The sequence below is a fragment of the Rhinatrema bivittatum genome, chromosome 4 (genome assembly GCF_901001135.1).
Source record: "Rhinatrema bivittatum chromosome 4, aRhiBiv1.1, whole genome shotgun sequence".
Classification (NCBI taxonomy): domain Eukaryota; kingdom Metazoa; phylum Chordata; class Amphibia; order Gymnophiona; family Rhinatrematidae; genus Rhinatrema; species Rhinatrema bivittatum.
The window spans coordinates 456,484,342-456,498,590 of record NC_042618.1 but is presented as its reverse complement, the minus strand read 5'-3'; the positions used below and the strand labels follow the sequence as shown (position 1 = coordinate 456,498,590).

Genomic DNA, 14,249 nt, shown 5'->3' with positions numbered 1-14,249 from the left:
GAATAAATCAGTTCTAGAGGGTGTGTGTTCTTTCCTATCTGTTACGATTATCAAGTTAAACACTGAAGTCAAACATTTCAGTAAAGAAGGCCAATTAGGTGAATGACCATTGTCCTGCAATTTATACATCAATTGAAAACTTCTTTTTCTCCCTTCTGTAATTATTGAAACCCTTGTTTAATTACTATTAGTCGGGAAAGAAAAGTGCCTTTAGAATCAAATGTAATTTTTACTAAACCTTGAATTCTCATGTCATGCAGCAGAAAAGGGCATTAAGTCACTTGCAAATGGCTTTCTGAGGCCTGTGTGAATCTGTTACTAATTAAGTACATTTCATTAACTGATGAAATGGTATAACTCCTCTGCTACACTCTGTAGACCTCTGGTTTTCTTTCAGTCAAAACAGTTATGTAACAAAATACATGCAACTCAACGAATGTGCCTACTCACTCAATCAGCTCGACTACCCAAAAATCACAACAACTTCTACTTAATAGTGATGGAGCCCCTCATAGATTATGCCTGTCATGACCGCTCTCTCAGGTCTACTTATGTTTGACCAGCAAGTATTTTTTTAATTATTGCTCTCGTATATGCTCCTTGTGCAAAAAAATAATAAATTACTTAAGATTTCCTTAAAAGCTGATGTTGCCGTTCTCTGCACTCTGGTTGCTTATCCAGCTTATCTGTTTCTCGATTTATAATAAACAGCAGGCAGACAAGGTATCCGTGTTTTGAATTGGTGTCCATCTCAGGGGTTTCTCTCACAGTGCGTACTGGAAGTGACAATATTGGATCTACAAGCTAAATACTTTTACATCAAGTGGATTGAATGATGAGAAAGTGGAATGAAATGTAAATACTCAGTTGGCATTTTATAGTGAATTTTTCTGTCGGTGGTCAAACATATCACATTCAGTAAAGATTGGTAGTAACTATGTATGGAGATTATTACTAATCTGGAAGTAATTGGGAGTCAGTATAACTATAAAATGTTTTTTAAATAAGCAGTTCTAAGAGTAATAGATTATTAACTCATCTTGGATTCACTATTAGGAACTGAAGGGAATTTATAAAAGAGTTTCCGCAGTCAAGCATTACTTCCAGTATGAACTGAGAGAGAAAGCCCTGAAGCCACACTACAGAATATAGCAAGATAGCCGGTGAGGTTTATCCACCTATCTTTAGGACTACTTTACAGCATGACCAGAGTAAGCTGGATAAGTTATCCAGTTAACTCAATATATGCCTGGAGTTAACTGACTAAAGAATCCAGTTAACTCAATATTTTAGTCAGCTAACCTAACTCCACCCAGGAATGCTCCTGAAATGGCTCTACATAATCTGTCTAAATTTTAGCCAGAGAAGTGGGGGGATAAGTCTCAAGTTATCTGACTAAATGCTGATGAATATTGACTCCACAGGATCTTAAGCTGTGAAAAAGTGAAAGGAATGCCTGAGATCAACTGGGGCCAATGACATTGTACCATTTATTTATTTCAAAATAAATAAATAACCAAACTGAGCAGACTAGATGGGCTTTACAGTCTGCTAACATATATTTTGTTTCTCATAAACAGCATCTTTGTGTACCTTTTATACAGGGCCAACAAAGCATATCACAATCCTCAAAGATTCCACCATTACATTCTTTGACCTTCTCTCCAAGACTGCATTATTCTTTGAAAGCACTTCTAGTAAAGCAAAACTGTTGCATGGAGCATCATTGGTTATACGTCTCTACTGAGCAGCCACCATATGTTCTACCCCCTTACAATTGCAAGAAATCCTAATTATAACTGCAAAAAAGAATACAGCTTCTCGTTCACATAAGCATAATGTAAGATGGGCAGAATCACAGTCAGATGTTTGATATGGGCTTGGCTCTTATATAACAGGGTTCCTATATGTTTTAACTGGTGTCTGGCCATTCAAAGCAAGGTATAGCACTCACTTCTGAATACTGACAACTTTTTACAGGACACGGTTAAAATGAATGTCTTATCATACTGTGTTTGTAATATCGAGGGGTGACTTTTCAAAATGTTATGCTCATAAAAGGTAGCCTCAACTCGCATATTCTGTATTTTATAAAGTTAGAAATATACACATATTTTCACTTTTGCTGCACATATATACATGTAAAAAAAAAAAGGGGCACAATAGGTGCTTCCGAGGCAGGACCAACATTTGCACACATAAGTTGCTATTTAAAAAATATGCATGTACATTTGCCAACTTACTTGCGTAATTTTATACCTGTTGCTAATGATCTAACATGATATTAAACATACTTAATGTGTAGCACTGACTGGGTGTGGGTGAGAGGTCTGGGTGAACTGGGTTGTGTTCAGGCTGAAGAACCAGGAAGACCTTGATGACCTGGCGAAGGACTGGGTGAACTGGTCGACTAATTTGTAAACCTGGCAATTTCATTGACATTAATTTTTTAAAAAACACGATTCACATGAGTATTTTTTAAAATACAATTTATTTTCAATATGTTGAAGTAAATGTGTAGTGAACTGCATGACTACCCATGTGGTGTATTTTATTATTTGTCCGTGTTCATTAGTGTAATGCGGGAAAGACTCGTAGGATGTTCTGCACACCGAAAGTTGCATTTCCCATGGCCGGCTTGAGGCATCTATTGTCTCCCACTGTACGGCAGCACAAAATTCTCATTCAGAGACAAAGGGCCTCATTTTCCAATATCGCATGCGATACCAAAAAGGGGTGTTACCTTATGCTAATAAGCATGTGTACCCAATTCATGCTACATTGCCAGTATATATTGTGGTTCATGATGTTTCCGGACAGCCTGTTTCAGTATGCTGTGGGGAGAGAGCGCGAGCCTTGCTATAGTGCCTCCTCCCTAGACAGGTATTTGTATCCCTATGGAAGGCCCACCTAGTAACTCGAGGTGGGGATTAGGTATGAGTGTAGGGGGTTGGGGGCCACTTTGACATTTACGTCTCATGTTGAATGTCAAAGTGGCCCCCAACCCCCTACACTAATACTTAACCCTCACCTCGAGTTACTAGGTGGGCCTCCCATAGGGAGACAAATACCTGTCTAGGGAGGAGGCACTATAGCAAGGCTCGCACTCGCTCTCTCTCTCTCTCTCTCTCTCTCTCTCTCTCTCTCTCTCCCTCCCCCCCTCTCCCCCCCCCCCCCCAGCATACTGAAACAGGCTGTCTGGGAACCATGATAAACCTTTACCGGCCTCTAGCACACAACGTAACGCAAATGAAAGAGGTGTAGCTATTGGCCGCATTAGGAGCCACGCTAACACTGCAGCTGTTTTGCGGCACACGATAACTCTTTCCTACTTTACATATGCTCCGCCCCCTGAATACAAAATTGCAAATCGCGTTAGCACGATTTGCGGAATTATCACCCGTGGTAACTCCTTGGAAAATGACCCCCAAAGTGGGACGTTATTGTTTCACCTTCATGTCGCATTTGAGATTTAGATTCCTGTTTGATATATCTTGAGCAATGTTGGATTTATCAATTAAACACTGTGGGGTGGATTTTCAAAGGGTTAAGCGCATTTATTACACACGTAACCCTGAAAACCCACTCCTACGTGCGCCGAGCCTATTATGCATAGGCCCAGCGATGCATGCAAACCCTGGGACTGAGGTCTCCGGCACAGCAGCCATCGGAGCTCCCCTAGGGCTCAGCGTGCACCCCTTGCGCACGCCGACCCCGGATTTTATAACATGCGCCGGGTTGCACGCACAAATCTACGCCCGCACACTTGTGCACCTTGCTTGCTCCGAGCCCTAGGGGAGCCCCAATGGCTTTCCCCGTTCCCTCCACCCCCCCACCTTCCCCTCCCTTCCCCTACCTAACCCACCCCCCAGCCCTATCTAAACCCTTCCTGACCTTTGTGGAATAAGTTGCGCCTGCCTCTGCAAAATAGGTTCAGCACGTGCAGGAGCGGGTTTTCGGGGTTATGCGCGTAATATACACGCGTAACCCTTTGACAATCTGCCCCTGTATCACCTCAAGGATTAAATCTAGAAATAGACTGGATTGCTCTCATTAACAACTTTTTTTCTGTAGTGTGCTATAAAATCATGCGATTTGGCTGTTGGCGTTTTTATTAGCACTTTAAAGATGGCGGTTTTCCACTGTTTTTCCTCTACCCTGTTAACTTCAGAATATTAAGTACTGATCAATGTCTGTTCGGATGTAACTAACTATTTATTCATTCATGTTTTAACTATGTAGGGTATTGTTTCTGTTATAATGGGCAAGTTCGTAGCCCCGGTTTCCTATTTAATTTCTTGTTCTCTCGCAATGTTCCATGTAACGCTCTTATGCATAGTTTTTGTTCATTGTAAACCGGTCTGATTTGTGATTTTTTTACAGGAAGTTCGGTATATAAAAAAAACCCTAAATAAATAAATAAATAAATAAATACCCATAGGTCTCCTGATACAGACAGAATGATATCGATGTCGGGATTTGATGTGGATATTATAATTTCTATCTTTGGAAGAGCCTTCAATTGTTCGCAGAAGTTGTGATGCTGCCATAAGTTTGGGATCTGATGTGGATATTAATTTTTATCTTTAAAAGAACCTTGAATTGTTCCCAGAAGCTGTGACTCTGCCACAAGATAAATTTTCACAATGTAGTATTTTTCTCATAAAAAAAACATTAGTTATATTGGGGCATTACTTGAGGTAAGATTTTTAAAAAAGAGTGTATTTGGCTACTTATATGAAGAGTGATTTTTGTATTCGGCACTGTGGTGAATTTCTCACAGGGAACACTATTGTGATGGTGGCTGTCTGATGATGACTGAGTGAACAATTTGAAGGCTTAAATGGAAGCATCTTGGTTTTGCCTTTAGATTTTTGATGCCACTTATCACACATCTCACTCATTGTATTTTGTTCAGCATGATGTTATTACAAAAATATAAATAATTTGTTTAAATAAACATTTTAAAGCTTTTTGATACTCCCTTACTTGGTTATGTGAGCTATTTTTTTGTGAGTTGAAAACTAGTTTTTTGGTTTGTTTCATATACATGTACCTTCTCCCTAAGCAATAGAAAACAATTATAGCATCTTGACTTCTGCTGTAATCAGGGCACAGCTGTCAGGCAATGAGACACAAACATAATTATCATATTTTTATCAATGATTGCACAATTTGTAAAGTCAAGCAACTGCTAACTTGCTTGCATTGTTCAGAATGCTCAGGATGCCAATGTACTTCTTGGATGTACCCTTTTTTTCTCCCCTAAGATTGCAGAACGGGCTATTACGCTGACCCAGTTTATAGAGACTGGACACAGAGAAGCTGTGATCTGTCTGTAACAGAATATGATGGCAGATAAGAACTGTAAAGTCCATCCAGTTGCCCAGTTTAATTTCTGGTGCATTTCCATAGACCTTGGTTGATTTCTGACCTTCCCTTCACTTCTTAGCAATCAAGGAGCCTCTGTGCTTATCCCATGCTTTCTCGAATTTTGTTTTTGTTCCACTCAGATGTCCTTTCATGCATCCATTATTTACATGAAGAAATATTTACTGGAAGCTGCTCTTGAATCGTCACAATGAATGCTCACTGTTGGTGGAGCAGGTGGGTAACGGGTAGAATTGGGATGTTTCTCCTGAATGCTTCAACCAGTAGACGGAATTCATTGATTATGCATTACAGCACTACCTGCCTTATTGATATGCCCACCCTCAAAATATCAAGCTGCTGTGTCAGGAACAGACATTTTCCAGCTCAACGTCAAGGGTTTATCAGAAATCAAACAAGGAACACTAAATAAATCTATGGTAATGAAGCTGAAAATGTATTATGTGCTAGAGTGTAGTCCGGTCTGAAAAAACTAAAATCCATTCACATTCAATGCAGATTCTCCAAGTCCTGGAAATTCACTTTGAATCTATCTGCAGCAGACCCCCCAGATTGGGTGAATCTGCACAAACTTTGATGCAGATTTGCCAATTTGAAGAATCTGTACAAATGTTTTTAAAATATTTGCTATTTTGATGAGCCCTTGAACTTCTTGGGGGGGGAGGTGTTGCATTGGCATTGCATTTCATTTAAATATGCTCATCATCACACAGATAAATCGCTTTAGTCATTTTATGGAATAACATTATCTACATTTTATAATAATTGCTAGTTTAGTAGTCCAAGAGATAGTATTATACTGAAAAATTAATCAAAGCAAACATTTTAAGAACATTTTTTTCAGTTTGTTATAAATCATTGCAAATCTCAGCAAAAATATATTTTAAGCAGAAGTGAAAGACAAAGAAAGGCCACACTAAATCATATTTTAAAAAAATGACAAATTCAAGACATATCAATCATTTAACACATCAGCAATAATTGGCTGATGTGATTTTCCTGCCAGAGAAACTATAAGATGGCGCAAGGTTTTTATTCACATGCCTAAGATCATGGTCACCGCACAGGGGCGCTGAAGTGTTCTTCAAGCTAATGAATCTGCAAGCAATGATCTAACCATTGTTATGGACATTTGTGACCATCTTGCCAATACAGAACGGTGCGCTCGGCCGAGCACACCGTTAGCCCCCATCTGGACGTGCGTTTTCGACGCGTTATTATTACCCCTTTTACAGTAAGGGGTAATAGCGCAAGGAAAACGCGTGTCTAACCCCCCAAAAACTAATAGCGCTCGCAACATGCAAATGCACGTTGATGAGCCTATCAGTTGTTCTCGCACCATACAGAAAGTAAAATGTGCAGCCAAGTCGCACATTTTACTCTCAGAAATTAATGCCTGCCCAAAGGCAGGAGTTAATTTCGGCCGGCACCGGGAGGGTGTACAGAAAAGCAGAAAAAACTGCTTGTCTGTACACCCTCTGACTTAATATCATAGCGATATTAAGTTGGAGGCCCCAAAAATAAAAAAAATAAAAAAATCGTAAAATAATAAAAAAAAAACCAGCCCGCAGCTCGCAGGTTGGAAGACGGACGCTCAATTTTGCCGGCGTCTGTTTTCCAAACCCATGGCTGTCAGTGGGTTCGACAACCGACACCGGTAAAATTAAGCGTCGGCTGTCAAACCCGCTGACAGCTGCCGCTTCTACCAATAAAGAGGCGCTAGGGACACGCTAGTGTCCCTAGCGCCTCCTTATTACCGCGGGCCCTCATTTGAATACAAAATTGCGCACCCAGGAGAGTGGCCTGGGCGCGCGTCAGGAGAGCAGGCGCTCGCCTCGGAGCGCCATCTCTCACGCACATTTTACTGTATCGGCCCACATGTTAGTAGGCATGCACATCTTCATTATATGTTCACAAGCGATGTTCCAATGGTTCAATTAAGCAATTTATAACAAGCAGAATCTTGTATTGGGATGAGTGAAGAAATCAACTTTTTTTAAAAGGAGGTTCTTTTAAAAGCAGTTACAAAGCTGGATACTTTTAATATACATGGGGTAGATTTTACAAATTTGCGCACACGTGTACTCTTGTTTGCGCACCAGGCGCAAACAAGAGTATCGCACGTGTATCTTTTAAAATCCGGGATTGGCGCGCGCAAGGCTGTGCAAAATCAGCAGCCTGCGCATGCCGAGCCGCGCAGCCTGCCTCCGTTCCCTCCGAGGCTGCTCCGAAATCGGAGCGGCCTCGAAGGGAACTTTCCTTCCACTCCCCGGCACCTTCCCCTCCCTTCCCCTACCTAACCCACTTCCCCAGCCCTACCTAAACCCCCCCCACCTTTGTTGCACAAGCGTGCCGAGCCGGCCACCAGTGCATGATTCCTAAGCCCGGGAGCCATTTTGGAGGCCTCAGCCACGCCCCCGAAATGCCCCGGGCCCGGAACCACGCCCGTGGCCCCGCCCCCCAAATGACGCGCTGCTGCGACACGCCCCTTGATCCACCCCCCCAGGAAAGCCCCGGGACTTACGCGCATCCAGGGGGCTTGCGCGCACCGTCGAGCCTACTCAACATAGGCTCGGCGCGCGCAGGGGAACTTCAGGCAGGTTTTCGGGGGGTATGCGTGAATCTTACGCGCGTACCCCTTTGAAAATCTGGCCCATAGTTTTCTTACTCTTCCATATAGCAACATGTTGAAATATTTATTTTTGTGCTCCAGTTGTAGATACTGAATTTGAAACACTGAGTCAGTGCTGGGTGCAGGACTTCACGCTTTTATAATATGGAAAAGATACAGCTCCTGAGATAAGTGCTGATAATTTTATTTGCAAGTTTAAAAAAAATCTGCAAAGTATATGACCTATGATTATAACAGTCAATGTGCAAGACAGACATCAGTCACAGTTGATATTGTGTGCAGACTGCGTCCTTGGTGTTATGAAGGTCAAATCTACACTCTATTATAGAGCGTTTCAGCATGGAGCAGAATGAAATTTCTTTTGATTGTTTTGGACACTTCGCTCTCAAGGTTTCTTAGATTTAAGAAGAATGTAAAACATCATTAAAAAACGAGAAATAGATCACATTTTATGATCAAGGTCTTGGGGTTTACATGATAAAGCATCACGCAGTTAACTCCTCTAAGCTGCAATTTACACATTTTCAAGAAAGGGAAACCACGATTTATAAAATGTGTTTCCTGTGTCTGAGAATGTAAATCTTGTATTTTTTTTTCTGTGTGTGAATAATAAGCTTTAATGATTATGGTACTAAGATTAACATTCTTTCCAACAACCTAGATTCCAAAAATTGCAGCAAATTAACAGAGAAATGAATAGAATGCTTACAAAAATATTGTTACATCCAACTCAACATTTCCATTAAAAAAAAAAAAAAATCAGCATTCCAGAAACAGAAAACCCATTAAGTGCTAATGGATGATGTAAAATGTTTAACTAGACATGCTTTACAGAAAAGAAAAAAAAAGTGGTTATAGCATATTATTTTGTTTTGCACCAACTATGAATTCCACTGTCTGGCAGCATTTCTAAGTACATTATAAAGCGGTCTTGAAAATCGAGGGGTCAATTAAATAATCAGCTTTTTCCCAGCCACTATTCACGACAGGAAGGAATTTATCTTCGGTAAGAGAACTTTTGAACACTGTTCATTGAAGGAAATGTTCACAGATTTAGGTAATAACCAGTATTATTGTGCTTACAATATATTTTCAAATAATATTCAGTTCCCAGTTGAAAGCATAATCAGTTAATATCTATAGATATCACATTTTTTAAAATAAGAAGGAAATATAAACTTCAGATGCCAAAGCTGTCAGCTAAAAAAGACTTTCAGGATGGACACATCAGGCCAGGAAGGCTTTTAGAGTGAGCACTAAATGCACCATCATTAGTTTAAAACCCTTCTCCTTTTTTCTTTTTTCTCTTTTTTTCTGATTTTTCAAAGTGGATGAGAGACCAAAATAGTAGTCTAAGGCCTGGATTTTCTAAGGTTACAGAAAATCCGGCGATAACGGGGGGCGGGGGGAGGGGCGAAGCAGGGGGCGGGCCTACGAAAGCCGGCAGCGATCACACCTCCGCGGTGCAATCGCTGCCGGCTTTCGCAACCAATAGTTCCATCGTAAAAAGTGGTGCTATTGGGGGCGAAACTAGCGGCGAAAGGGGCCCTTACCTTTTCGCCATCAGCGACTCTTCGTAGAATCGGCCCTGGTGCCGCCCCGACTCCTCCTCTTCCGGGACCAACTCCACCCCGACTCCGCCCCCATTTAGTGATCGCACACAAAAAGGGACTTTTCACTTGCGATCGCTTTTGAAAATGACCCCCTAAATGTCTCAACCAAAAAATTTGTTATATACACATTTTAACTTGTGCTTTGAAATTAATTACTGGGTACGTCTATACCTAGTTTCCTTTTGTACCGAGAGGTATCTTCCATTTGAAATAATATTAGGTACCAACTTGGTAAAAGCATTTGCTGTCTGGACTAATGAGCCGTGGAAGTGACTTTGTGCTTAATGGAAGTCAGTGCAATGTCTTTATACAGATTTGGATACATTTTACAATGTTGTTAGCCGTGCATGTGCAGGCCTTGTGTGAGCAATCCACATTTTAGGAAGCCGCAAAATAAAAATATGTTCGCATATACCCGTGCACCTACGATGAAGAAGAGGCAGGAAAGGGCAGGGCATGAGCAGGGCATGGACATACTGGGGGCGGGGTCAAGACTTACATGCAGAAGTCCTCATTTTAAAAAAGATGACCATGGCGCACGTCAGCTTGATATCAGTGCAACTTTATTTCTGGTCCTGATGAGGAGCAAGTCTGGAGATCTCGAGTTTAGCACAGCGTGAGGGTTCGGGGTCAAGTGGGGGGCTCGCAGGAGGAAGAATCAGAGGGGTCTTGAAAACCAACTGGGCAAATTGGTGGACTGCCTGGAAAAACTGGTCTTTCCTCATGCGAGCATGTTTCAAAATTCAAAAGGTTTTGGGGGGGTCGGGAGGGGGGTCGATTTAAAGGGTCGGGTGGGTTGTTTTTTTTAGCGGCGTGGGCCTCCCTAAAAAAAAAAGGGTTGGGAGGGTGGGAGAGGCTAAGGGGGGTCAATTAAAAGGGTCGGGTGGGATTTTTTTTTTATCGGGCCATCGGCGCCATTTTAATTAGTGGCAGCCAAAATGGCGCCGATGGCCCGAGAGCGGGAGATCGCGCCGGGACCCCCCCCCCCCCCCCCACTGGACCACCAGGTAACTTAACATTTTGGGGGGGGTTCGGGAGGGTGGGGGAGAGTAAGGAATTGGTTTTAAAGGGTCGGGGTGGGTTTAGGGGTTGTTTTGGTGTGCCGGTTTTCCCGCCCTCCCTCAAATAATTCCCGTGCCCTATTTAACGATACAATACAAATGCCCCTGACGATAAATCGGGGGCATTTGTATTGTATCGTGCACTCGAATGATTTAGAACGATTTTAAAATTATGTGACGATAATTTTAATCGTTCAAAAACGATTCACATCCCTATTTTTTAGCATTAAATCTTAGCTGCCAGACCCTAGATAATTTCTCGAGCTTTGCTACATCTCTCCTAATGTTTGTTTTCCACACCTTCCTGGATGTCTACTCTGTTGAAGATTTTGGTATCCTCAACTAAAATCCAAACCTTTCCTGATAAGCCTTCGGCAATGTCACTCATGAAACATGTTGAAAAGAACTGGTCCAGGGACCAATCTGTGTGGTACATTGCTAGTTATGCCCTCCTCCTTGGAGTGAACTCTTAGTACCACTACACTTTGTTGCCTCCCACTCACTCAATTTCTAACAGTCAGTCACTTTAGGGTCCATACCAAGGGCAATATTTGTTTTTAGTATTATTTTTTATTGCTTTTTTTCGACAGAATGAGGAAGAAGGTTTGAGGAAGGAGTAGTACTAGCAGAGAGAAGAGAAGGAGGGACAGTAGCTATTTTTCCCCAGTAACCAGTTTTCACATTATTCGTGCATATCATACCACTACTACTCAAATATACTAATTAATTTAGGACATCATTTACTAAGCAATTTTCCCATGGATACAGAAGGGCAGAAAAGCCTTGGTAAATCAGGCTTATAGTATCATAGTAAAAGAAAGAAGATTAAGACCAAAAAGGTCCATCTAATCTGCTCAGCAAGGTGTTTAGGGTTGTAAATGCCACTCTATGCAGGTTACCTTTGTGATTTCTGTTTATCATTGTATCTGCTGTTCCATGCAGGTTACCACCGTACTACATCATCTATTAGAGCATCACTGGTATCATGTTCAGACAAGATCTCACTCTTATAAGTCAAAGAGTGTTACTGTAAAAATGCATGTTATGCCTACATATATGGCTCAGCTCCCCGGGGACCATCCCCTCAATCCTAAGTTCCACCTTATCAAATCCAAAATGAAGAGGAAACTAGAATGGATTCATATAAGATTTATTATACAAGTTCACCACGTTCATTTTTTACCCTGTAAAGTTGGTCAGATAATCCTGAACAGAAAAATCTAACCCCTATCCAAGATTTATATTACCTGAAGTTTGGTTATTGCAGAAATCTTTTGACCAATTGAAAAATAAAAGTCTTTAGCAGGACATGTTTCTTTGCTGCTGGGACCCTTTGGATGCTTTTGGTTCTCAGGACTGCCTGTTACAAACCTCCTGGTTTAATCCTCCATGCTGGTGGTTTCATTGTGGGTAGAGCTTAGCTTGCCATCATTGGTATCTAATTCAAGTTGGCTGTCTCTTTGTTGCTAGGCAGCACTGGACAGTATCTTATGGCTATAATCTAGGTACATGATTGGCTCATCTGTCTCCAGGGGTTGCCTGGCTATGACAGAGTGTATTGCCAAACAATGATTGGTTCAGTTCAATGCTAGACATTATGGGGCAGATTTTCAAAGGGGTATGCATGTAGGATACGTGCGTAACCCCCGAAAAGCTGCCCCTTCCACCCCTGTGCATGCCGAGCCTATGGGGGGCGTGTCAGGGGGACGTGTCGCGGCGGTACGTCATCCGGGGGCAGGGCTGCGGGCATGGTTCCGGCCAGGGGCATTTCGAGGGCATGGCCGAGGCCTCTGAAACTGCTCCAGGGCTGGGGAATTGTGTGTTGGCAGCTGGCCGGCAGGCGTAACTTTTATAAAAAAGGTAGGAGGGGTTTAGATAGGGCTGGGGGGTGGGTTAGGTAGGGGAAGGGAGGGGCAGGGAGGGGAAGGTGGGGGGAGGTGGAAGGAAAGTTCCCTCCGAGGCCGCTCCGATTTCAGAGCGGCCTCGGAGGGAACGGGCAGCGCGCGCAGAGCTCGGCGCGCGCAAGGGCACAAATGTTCACCCCCTTAGGTGCGCCGACCCCGGATTTTAAAAGATACGCATGGCTACGTGCGTATCTATTAAAATCCGGTGTACTCTTGTTTGCACCGCATACTTTTTAAAAATCTGCCCCTATATGGTCATCATGACCTTTTAAACAACAGTACTTTTCCAGACATTGTGCTGAATTCTATTTTACCTTTTCAACAATGGTTCCCTCCAGACGTCACTGCTTCCTGCTGTCCATTGCACATCCTGTTCAATTTGGGATGACATTCTGACATAACTAAACTTACATCTGCCTAAAGTATTCTGCCCTCCACCCACTTGTGCTGCGTGCAATAGAACATGAAATTTGTGGTTATAAACAGCAGCATGAAGAGAGCTAACTTCTTTTTAAGAGATACAGTTTCTCATTTGGGATGATTTCTTGTAGCCCCAGTTGATTCTCCTACGTAATTTGGATCACATTTATGTTTTATCTCCTCGAGAGTTCTTCTTTGTTGTAAGATTCATTGTTTTATTTCTTTAGGTTGAGCCTTGAGTCTCCTCTTGTGGACTTGTGATAAAGGCAATTGGTTATTTTTTGCTTTAGAGTTGTATTATCTTTATATTTTCTGTGCCTTCTTTATCCTCTCAAGATGCAAAACTTGATTAAAACTGCAAAAAGAAAAAGTTTAAAAGAAACGAAATGAAAAATGAAACAAAATGAACAAAATTTTGTTTGTTTTTCTTTCATTTCAGATTCCAAACAAAATGAAAAGAAGAGACACCCCTAGAATATAGCCAACATTGTCAAGTTTGCCAGTTAAAAGGTTTTCATAAGTGAAAGATGAGTTTACCAACAGAGTTTGCTTTCACTTGAGTTCTTCATTTGCTCTAGCTTTTGGGGTAGTAACCCTTTAAAAAACCCTCCTGCGTGCGCTGAGCCTATTTTGCATAGGCTCAGTGGTGCGTGCAAGCCCCAGGACGCGTTTATGTCCCGGGGCTTTGAAAAAGGGGTGGGAAGGGGCGGGACGGGGGCAGGGTGCCGGTCCGGGATGGGACCGAGGCCTTCGGCACAGCATCTGTGCCAGGGGATGGCACGCTGGCAGCTGGCCGATGTGCACAAGTTACGCCTGCCAGAGGTGGGGGGGATATAGAGAGGGCTGGGGGGTGGGTTAGATAGGGGAAGGGAGGGGAAGGTGTGGGGAGTGGAAGGAAAGTTCCTTCTGAGGCCTCGGAAGGAACGGGGAAAGCCATCGGGGCTCCCCTAGGGCTAGGCGCGCACAAGGTGTACAAGAGTGCACCCCCTTGTGTGCACCGACCCTAGATTTTATAACATGTTATAACATGTTATAAAATCGGGTGTACATTTGTGTGCACTGGGTAGTGCACACAAATGTACCCTGCGCGTGCCGATTCGAAAATCTGCCCCTTTGCCTGGAACAATGATTAGAAGAAAGGTGGACAAGTAAGAACCAGCTCTCTGATTTGCAAACAAACTAATTGAGATCAGTAAATATGCAAAAATAGATTTGTAAACTTAATTCG

General features: G+C 42.4%; 1 protein-coding gene across 4 annotated transcripts in view; it reads right to left on the bottom strand.

The window, feature by feature from the left end:
- The window catches only part of PPFIA2 (PTPRF interacting protein alpha 2), a 440,428-nt gene that overhangs the window by 329,632 nt on the left and 96,547 nt on the right, over positions 1–14,249 (bottom strand). The gene's annotated exons all lie outside the window — the stretch shown is intronic.